The sequence below is a fragment of the Fukomys damarensis genome, unplaced genomic scaffold (assembly GCF_012274545.1).
Source record: "Fukomys damarensis isolate Sample0158 unplaced genomic scaffold, DMR_v1.0_HiC HiC_scaffold_4, whole genome shotgun sequence".
NCBI lineage: Eukaryota > Metazoa > Chordata > Mammalia > Rodentia > Bathyergidae > Fukomys > Fukomys damarensis.
Window position 1 is genome coordinate 40,625,704 of NW_022900916.1, and position 9,766 is coordinate 40,635,469.

The window sequence follows — 9,766 nt, forward strand, 5'->3', positions numbered from 1 at the left end:
AGCTTAGAAAGTTGCAGTGAAATCTCTAATGAAAAGGATTGCCCTCACTGTCTCTTCTGAGATATTTTGTTAAATGCCTTAGGAACTAGAATTTATTCCACCTTGTTCAAAGAGGCATAGTGATGCTGTGTCCTCTACGCTGTGGAGCAGTTTTTCTTTCTAATATGTAGTCATTCAATTTTACTTCTCTTAAATGTGTTTATTTCACCATTTCACCAGTTTCTAAGAAACATTTCTTGGCTTTTTTTCTAAAGGGAATAAATAAGTTTGCTTCTTTCTAAATTCTGCAGTCATATCCTGCTTATAAATGTAGGTGTATGAAATTCTTATTCCAGAAACCTACAAATGTTACCGTATTTGGGTAAAAGATCTTGAAAATGTAATCAGGTTAAGGATTTTGTAATAGAGAGGCTAGCCTGGCTGATGAGCATGGGCCCTACATGTCAGCCATCACACTAGGATTTACTAGACCAGGCCGGCTGAAGTGTTCACACAGCTAGAAGGATACAAAGTCACGAAATACAGGAAGAAGTTGAAGTGATAATGGCCATTAGCGGAAGAATTCCAGCAACCACTAAAGCTGAGAAGATCAAGAAATGAATTTTCCCTAGAGCTTCCAGCAAGACCATGACTCTTTTGATACTTTGATTTTAGACAAGAGGATCTTAATTCAGACTTTTGGCCTTCAGAGCTGAGGCGATCAATTTTTGTTAGCTTAAATGATCAAAGTTGCTGTATTTTGTTATAGCAACTATATGAAAATTATATGGTAGCAGTAAAGTTATCAAAATTTTGTCCCTTTGTGAAAATGGCCTTGGGAATTTGAGGCTGATTTGTGAAGCTACTAATTTTATCTCTATCACAAAATTCTAGTTTTTGTCTTATTTTATTGAACTTTGAGATCTGTTATGTGTATAATGTTCCTTTTTGTTTGGTTAGTTTATATTATTTTTTATAGATTACAAATATTTTTCTAATCTCTTAAAATATTCCAGCAGTAAGGCTTTATAAAGTCATTTAAGTATGAAATATCAACCCTGGCATATGATCTTAATATTCTAATTATTGTATTGTCAGGTTCCTGAAGTTTTAGATATTTCTTTTACAAAGATTTCATCCAACAGGTAAAATAATTGATAGACACAACTGAAATAGATTTAGTATTTTCCAAAAGCAAGTACAGTTCTGGGGGAGGGAAGCTGATGGGTGGATTATCATACTGGTAGATTCATACTGGTAGAGAATCATAACTGTCATGCAATAATAACAATAATGCTTTAGAAACTATTTTTAAGACATTTTTCAGCATTGTACAATCATTTAATTTTGTCAAAGGTAGAAAACAGGGAATTAGTGAAGTAACTTAAGCAGGGTCGAACCTCATGTCTGCAAAAATTCTCTAAAAGTAATTACAAAGCAACATACATTTTTGCATATCTAATAGTTCTGATGAGCAGTTAATATATTTATAAATTATATTTCATTTCTCCTTCTTAAATATTAAATTAAATTACTGACGATTTTCCCATATATGAACCATAAAAATATTTTCAGGATTTTCATAATTCAAACTAAGAACTATAGGGTTCTAGAGATATACAGTAAATACATAATATCAGATTATTCAGTTATGACTATGTCTTTTAGATTAATAAATTTTATAAATGGTGCTTTAGTGGCCTAGAGGAGATATAACATGCTATCAAATGACAATTTATTATACTATCTGGACCTTAGCTAGTTGAAGGATTATTGCTATAAAGTACATTTTCCTACTTTATCTTGAAAATCCTTTGGATTAATCATAGACACTTTATTTAGCAATTTGATATATTACTACCTTTATATGTTCTTCCTTAAGATATATTTTTAAATTATCCTGTTAAGCTGATATATTAACTCCTTTCAGGAAATGTGATTAAATTAGCTCTGATAAAACTAGAAAATAGTCTTATACATATACAGAGAGAACTGTTGGATCCAATATAACTTGTATTCTAATGTTTCTATCACTGTAGTATAACACTAATCACTGATATACCAGTACTGTCATATGACATATTCATTCAAAATTATATCCAGTTGCAATATATTTGTATACATGTTGCACATATTCAGTAAAAGAAAGGGAAGTCAAAGCCCTTATGGATTTGAACAAAGACATAAATAAAAGAAAAGATCTGATATTTCTTGAACTGTATCTCAATTGTTAAAAATAGGTTTCTGGGGCTCATTGGTTCTGCCGATTGCCTGGCAAGCACAAGACCCCAAGTTTGATCCCTGGTACCAAAAAACAAACTCAAACACAAAAAATAAGCTTCTGTTAGTTAACTTAAAGATTTACTTTCAGTTTTAGACAAATTAGTATTTCAAATGTATTTAAATGACATTATTTTCTAGGTAGCAAGCTTCTTTACAAAATAACAGAAATATCTCAGTAGAGATATTTTAATAGCTTTTAAATGTATTTAAGTTTTATTTTTTATTAGTACATGTTTATGTATATAATGTTTACCTTCCTAGTGTGGAGCTGGTACATATATGTAATACAACTTCATTCATTCTTTTCATCCCTTTTTCCTCTCCTCCCTCCTTCCTTCATCTCTTGATCCTCTTCCCACTTGAGAAAGATCTATCTCCCGACGTTTTATTATCTTTTATTTTGCTCTTTATTTATTATTTGGATTTCATATGTAAGAAAAGCCATGTGACATTTAAAGCTATGTGTCCAATTTATTTAACTTAACATTATGGCCCCAAGTAGTATCCATTTTCCTCCTAATGATTCAAGTTTATCTTTAGTAGAACAGTACTCCCTTGTGTGTAAACACTATGTTTAATTTATTCATTCATCCAGTGATGAACATAAAGACTACTTCCAAGATTTAGCTATTATGAATTGTGCTGCTATAAACCTGGGTATGCATGTGTTAGTTACTTTTTATCCAACACCCAAAGTTGAAGGAGGAAACGGTTATTTAGTTCACGGTTTTTAGAGGTTTTAGTTTATAATCGGTTGACTCTGTGGCAGGGTGGCTTGCCAGAGGGACATTGCAGAGAACAATTCATGACAAGTAGGAGACCGCAAAAGCAAGCAATTAAGGTACAAGACAAGCCTGTTTCTGTCCTTATATAGTATTCAGGTGACTGAGGTAGGACAGTGCCAGACGAATCAGAGAAGTGATCTGGTAATCACCCAACCCTAATCCTAACAAGCTTAATCTTAAGCATTGCACCATGAATCAATCACACACTCTAGATTCAGCCACCTCTGAAAAAGCCCCACCTATGACTGCATGAGGCTTTCGGGGGTGTCTAGACACAAGCTATGACCTTCCACCCCTCCTCCACCAGAGACTCATGCAAATTCCTATATGCAAAAATGATTTAGTCTTATCTCTAAGATTTGCCAAAGTTCTGTTTCAGCATTACTGAAAAGTCCAAGTCCAAAGTCTCCTTTTGAGATTTTAAGGCAAACTCTTAGCTCCAAGCCTCTGTACAAATGAAGAGAAAGTTAGATAGTTTCTATGTTCAATGGTATAAGGTAGATATTTTCATTTAAAAAGTTATAAACAGAGGGATAGCAAGGAAGGGTCACAAAGCAAGACCAAAATCTAGCAGGGTTGTGCTTTTAGCATCCCCAGAAAACTGTGGCAAGTTGTGAAGTCTAAAGGGCTTAGGTAGCTCCAGCCCTCTGACACTTTTGGTCGTATCTCTCATGGCTTTTTTCTTTAGCTGGCTTCCATCACTCCTTGCAGCTTTCCTTGGATGAACTATGTTCCTGGCTTCTTTAACCTTCTTGGGTATCCATTCTACCTTTGGTTTAATCCTCACAGCTTCACACATTGCACTCTCAGGGAGCTGATGCCTGGCCTCCCAAGCCTGCTTTTGAAATGTGAGTGGAAGCCTTTCTGACCTTATAACATTTGCATTTTGTATGTGCCTAAAACCGGCACCACACTGATGATGCTAAGGTCTGCTGCCTGTTGGAGCCAGTAGTTTCGCGGTCTCTCTCTCTCTCTCTCTCACTCTTTTTTTCTCTCTCTCTCTCTCTCTCTCTCTCTCTCTCTCTCTCTCTCTCTCTCTCTGCTGTAGGACTCTAGTGCCTTTGAATTAAATCTAGAGGAACATTTTTTAGGGTGCTGCCATTTTAGAACATGGTGCTCTGGGCTTTTTATGTTTTAAGAAAGATATTTACTTTCAGAATTCTGAGGCTGCAAAGAGTAGAGCTCAGCTGTTTTTTGTGATGCCCAGGGACTATCATTTTTATTTTCTAACACTCCCCCACCCCAACAAACAAGACCTCTTCTTTTCTATTTGCAATCTATATCCATTGCTTTACTAAACCATTTTTTCTGGCCAAACAAAATGTTTTACATCATTTTGTTGAGTTTTTGCTCTTGATTATCAACATAAATCTGGCTAAAAGCCCCCAACAATAGCCATGTCACCACCTTAACACTACACTGCCTTGTAAATTCTTTTGCCAAATTAATTAATCAGCCACCCTTGATCTCAATCTTAGTCTCTGGGTATGAGAAAAATGTAGACAAACTTTCTGCCAAAGCCTGACACTCATTGACCAGAGTCTAACAACAAATGTAGTCTTCCTTCCAGCAGAAATCTCTTGAGCCTGGTCTTTATTGACAGAATTTTTATCAGCATTTTGGAGCTCTGACCACAATCACCCATCAAGTCCAACCTAGGTGTTCTAGCTTTATTTTTTAAACTGGCATCTCTGCACCTTTCCTAACTTCTATCCTCCCCACAAGCCAGTTTTAAAGGCTGTTGAGCCACATGGCCAGGTAATTTCACAGCAATGACCCTACACCTGGTGCTAAATTCTGTCTTGTTACTTTCTTCGTTGCTGAAGCAAACACACAAAGAACAAAAAAGCATATTTAGCTCATAGTTTATAGAGTTTTACTCTATAATCTGCTGGTTCTAAGGCAGTGTAGTTTGGCAGAGGGGTATCACAGATGAAAATACTTTATGGCAAGCAAAAGACAGAAAAAGCTGTCTTTCATACCTTATCTAGGATATTTATGAGTGTAGCACTCATACCCTTAGTCTTAGAGCCCTTGAGACCAGCATTGCACCATAAATCAGTGTGAGTGTCACACACTATACATCTAGTCACCTCTCAAAAACTGTATGAGACTTTTGGGGGGATATCTAGACACAAGCCATAACAGCATGTATCACTAGTAATACATCGATAACTCTTTCAGAAAGATACCAAGAAAAATTTCTGGGCCAAATGGAATTTATAGGTTTATTTATTTATTTATTTATGTTTGAGGACTCTCCATACTGCTTTCTACATTGGTTATATTAGCTTACTTTACCACCAACAATATAAAAGGAGTGCCTTTTTCCCCACATCCTCACCAGCATTTTGTATTTATTTATTTATTTATTTATTTTATTTTTTGAGACAGACTCACACTATATAGTTGAGACTGACCTGGAACTCACTGTGTAGCCCAGGTTGGTCTCAAACTCACAGCGATCCTTCTGCTTCAGCTTCCTGAGTGCTAGGCTTACAGGCGTGACCACCATGCCTGGCTGCATTTTGTATTTTTTATTTCTAATGACCTCCATTCTTTCTAGAGTAAGATGGACTCTCAGTGTTGTTTTAATTTTCACTATATAGTTGAGACTGACCTGGAACTCACTGTGTAGCCCAGGTTGGTCTCAAACTCACAGCGATCCTTCTGCTTCAGCTTCCTGAGTGCTAGGCTTACAGGCGTGACCACCATGCCTGGCTGCATTTTGTATTTTTTATTTCTAATGACCTCCATTCTTTCTAGAGTAAGATGGACTCTCAGTGTTGTTTTAATTTTCATTTCTCCAATGGGCAGTGATGTCAAGAATTTCTTCATGTATTTATTGTCCATTTTTATTTCTGGGAAGTATATTCATTTTAATTGCCTATTTTTTGATTAAGTTTTTTATTTGGAGCATACAATTTTTTGAGTTCTTTGTATATTCTAGATATGAATCCTCTGAGGAATAGCTGGTAAATATTTTCTCTATTCTGTAGATTCTTCTTTCACTCTTTTGTATGTTTCTTTTGCTGCGCAGAAACTCTTTAATTTCATATGATCCCATTTGTTGATTCTCAGAGCTATTTTCTCTGCAAATGTGATTCTGTTCAGAAATTTCTTGCCTAGACCTATGACTTCAATTTTTTCCTATTTTATTGTCTACCAAATTAGTGTTCTTTTTTTAGCAGTTCTTTGATTAGTTTTGCTTTTAAATTAATACATGGGTCTACATTCATCTTTTGGTACTGTATAGACAGTTTTCCCAAAGTCATTTATTGAGAAGCTCTCTTTCCTTCAGTGTATATTTTTGGCCCCTTTGCCAATGATTAAATAGCTGAATGGATATGGGATTATTTTTGTATCATCCATTCTGTTCCATTCATCCTCGTGTCTGTTTTTGTACTAGTGCTGTGCTGCTGTTACCTGCTTAGCTTTGTAATATAACTTCATGTTCAGGATTGTAATGCTTTCCATTTTACTCTTGTTACCCAGGGTTGCTTTTGCTATGCTGGGTCTCTTCTGGTTCCATATGTATTTTAGTTTTGTTTTCTCTAGGTCTATAAAGAATGCTGTATTTTGATTAGAATTGCAAAATCTCTATAACAATTTTTGAAATATGTCCATTTTGACTATTGGATCTGCCTATTCAGGAACAGTGGTAGCTTTACATTTTCTGATAGCTTCTTTGATTTCATTTTTTTCAGCACACAGTATTTTTCATTGTAGATGTCATTCACTTCCTTAGTTAATTACTAAGTATTTAACTTTTCTTGATGCTACTGTGAAAGGTATTGTTTTTCTCAGTGGGTTCATTTTTCATATGCATGAATGCTATTGATTTTTGTGTGTTGAATTTGTATCCTGCTACATTATTGAATTTGGTTATTAATTATGATTAATTATTAGTTTTTATGGAAATTGGGGTATTCTACATAGGCTATCATATCATCTATATATGACAATTTGAGTTCTTTTTATCCTATATAAATCCCTTTTATTTCTTTTTCTTGCCTTGCTAATGTTTCAAGTGTTATGTTGAAAGGGAGTGGTGGTAGAGGACATCCTTGTCTTGTTCTTGAATTTAAAAAAGGTTCTCCCTATTTAATATATTAAGAAATGTTTAAACTATGCAAAAGTGGAATGGCATTGTTCAGGAGTAGACTATTGCCAGTTCATGGGCTGCTCTTTCCAGGCTGCATTAATTTGAAAAAAGTAAAATTTCTAGCAAAGTTGGAGCATGACTATATTCACAATTTTAAACTTCTGCAAACATCATTTAAACAAATGAACTTTAATAAGGTAATTTCAGTGGAGAAGCTAGTGAAAGGACATTTCCAGGACAACCTGGATTTTATTCAGTGGTTTAAGAAATTGTATGATACAAACTACAATGAGAAGAAGTAAGATCCATTTGAGGCCTGACATGACCAGGATGCAATTCCTCCCCCTGGCCCTGGTAAGCAGTCTTGCAGCTGACCAAGAAGTCACACCATGCAAACTCTCCCACAGCAGGTGCAGCTAAATCCAGTCCAGCATCTAAACCAGGTCCAGAGGCTCAGCATCGAAGTCTAATAAAGATTTAGATACAAAGGTCATACAGCTTAATTAGCAGGCACGTTCATTAAAACTTGCACTTGAAGGTGTGGGAAGGAAAGGGATTTCTACTTCGGGAAGCTGAGAGATTGAGCTGCTCTGCCAAGAGCATGGGCAGGAAAATGATAACCTTGTAGAGCGACTAAGGGAAGTGTTGTATGCTTCAGAAGAACATGAGGGCCACACAGAAGCAGAGGACCAAGGCCATGACCAGCAGCTGCAACAGCAGGAAGAGTACTGAACCGCCTTGGCAGCTTGTGACAGTTCCATTGTGCATGGGAACTTTTCTTCTGGAGAATTGGAATGTGTGGCCTCAAGCTCAAGAGAAACCGGTTGTTCCCAATCTGCTGTTACCACCAACGCACTGTTGCATTTGCCAACCACTGCACTTGGTTCCCATTTCCTTTGCCAAGATGCATTAGCAGACGGCCATTCTGGCCACCGACCTGAGAGATCATAGGGTCACATCCCTTCAACTTCACTTGGCTGCTTGAGATTGGTTCTGCTCTTTTTCTCATTTCTTTCCAAAGCGACTCTTCCATGCCCTAAAACTACCATCCCCATCACCACCCCTTTTTACCCTGGCGTGAAACAATGGTAATTTGATATATGGTATTTATATTGTCATTTCTCAACCCATTGTCACTAGATGTCACATGCATTTGTGGTGCTTTGATGTTTGCAAGTCTGACTTCTGAACATAAATTTGGTCAAATAATTGGAACAAAGGGAAACAGATATTTGATGTGAAAGCCATAATGACAGTGACTTGTGTTGGGGTGAGGACACATAGGGTGGGTTTTTCTCTCTACTCACAACAATAAAGGAAAAAATTCAAAACTAGGATGTGAAGGCCAGGCCAGCACTGTTCATAGAGTTAGACAAGCATGCAGTACATTGGTAGTTTTGAAAGACATTCACTCAAGGCAAGCGCTATCTCAGCTCTGCCCTCTCTCTGCTCCTGCCCTCTGGCCTCCCTCCCCAATTCCTGGGTTCTTATGTTATTTTCTTTCTTGGGTCCTCTTTGGTGGGAAGCCACTCTCCCCAAAATGTCATAGTCACCTGCAATCTGAGGGGGATCTTGGTGGGGACAGATCCTGTTCCTCAGCCCTCTTCCTCCTCACCTGTATGCAGCCCAGATCCTGTTGCTCACTCTAGGGAATTCCTCCTCCTCCTAGGGCAGCTTCCCATGTGTGGCCTGGGCTGCATTGGGCTCTGCTCCAGTTGCTTGCTGGCTGCAAGGCCGAACCACGCCAAGACCACTGAGGAGCATTAGTTTTAAGGGAGAATCATAGTTCTGCAGTCTGTTGTTGACCCTGGAATAACAGCACAGAAAAACCTATGACTCCCAGGATCTTCTGGACTGAGGAATTTTCCCTCTAACACAAGGGCTCTCCTTGTCATTGACATTTGCTAAACCATGGCAATTCATAAACAGAGGAAATACGAAGGAATTAAAAACATTCCTAACTTTTTAACTAATATTTGCACATTTTCTTAGTCTCTTTCCAAAATCTTTTTTGCTCCCACCCCCTTTTAACAGATGGTCTCCCTTTCTGGATCATTCATTTCACCTGGTTTCTAACTTTAGCTTTGCTTTCTTATTAGCAGGTGCATCAAAATTAAAAAAAAAGTGCCCCCCCACTCTCTGCTTAATTGAAAGACTTAAAAGAAGTTTCTGAATAATGTTTCATAAAACTTTGAAATTTCTTTATTAATTGATGAAATAATTCTAAATTATAGCATTGAAACTTTGCACCAACAGAAGTCATTCTAAAATAAATCTTTTGCAGTAAAGTGGTATTTATTAAGTTATAGGTAGAAAAGACGGCTTGTATTTTCGAGGTTATTACAACACACTGTGCAGAGTTAGATGGATGTTCCATGGAGTTTGGTTTCCCTTTCTTCTCTCTCCTGCTCACTCTGCACTGTAGCAGCAGCTCATTTCTCAACCTAGAAAGCCTGGCAAACAGCAGTGACATCCTCCCACACCTGGTCATAGGTAGTGGTTGTGCTATGTATGATGTCATGCTTAACAGTGTATTGCTCCCTCACCCACTGTACTCACTAACTATAAAAATAGCTCCTGTCAAGAGGTGCAATAAATAATTCCTTGAAGATAC

The 9,766-nt window shown here is 37.0% G+C and overlaps 1 pseudogene; it reads left to right on the top strand.

The window, feature by feature from the left end:
- LOC104868645 overlaps positions 1-7,884 on the top strand; it is a 31,028-nt pseudogene extending 23,144 nt beyond the window's left edge.
- The last annotated feature ends 1,882 nt before the right edge of the window (positions 7,885-9,766 follow it).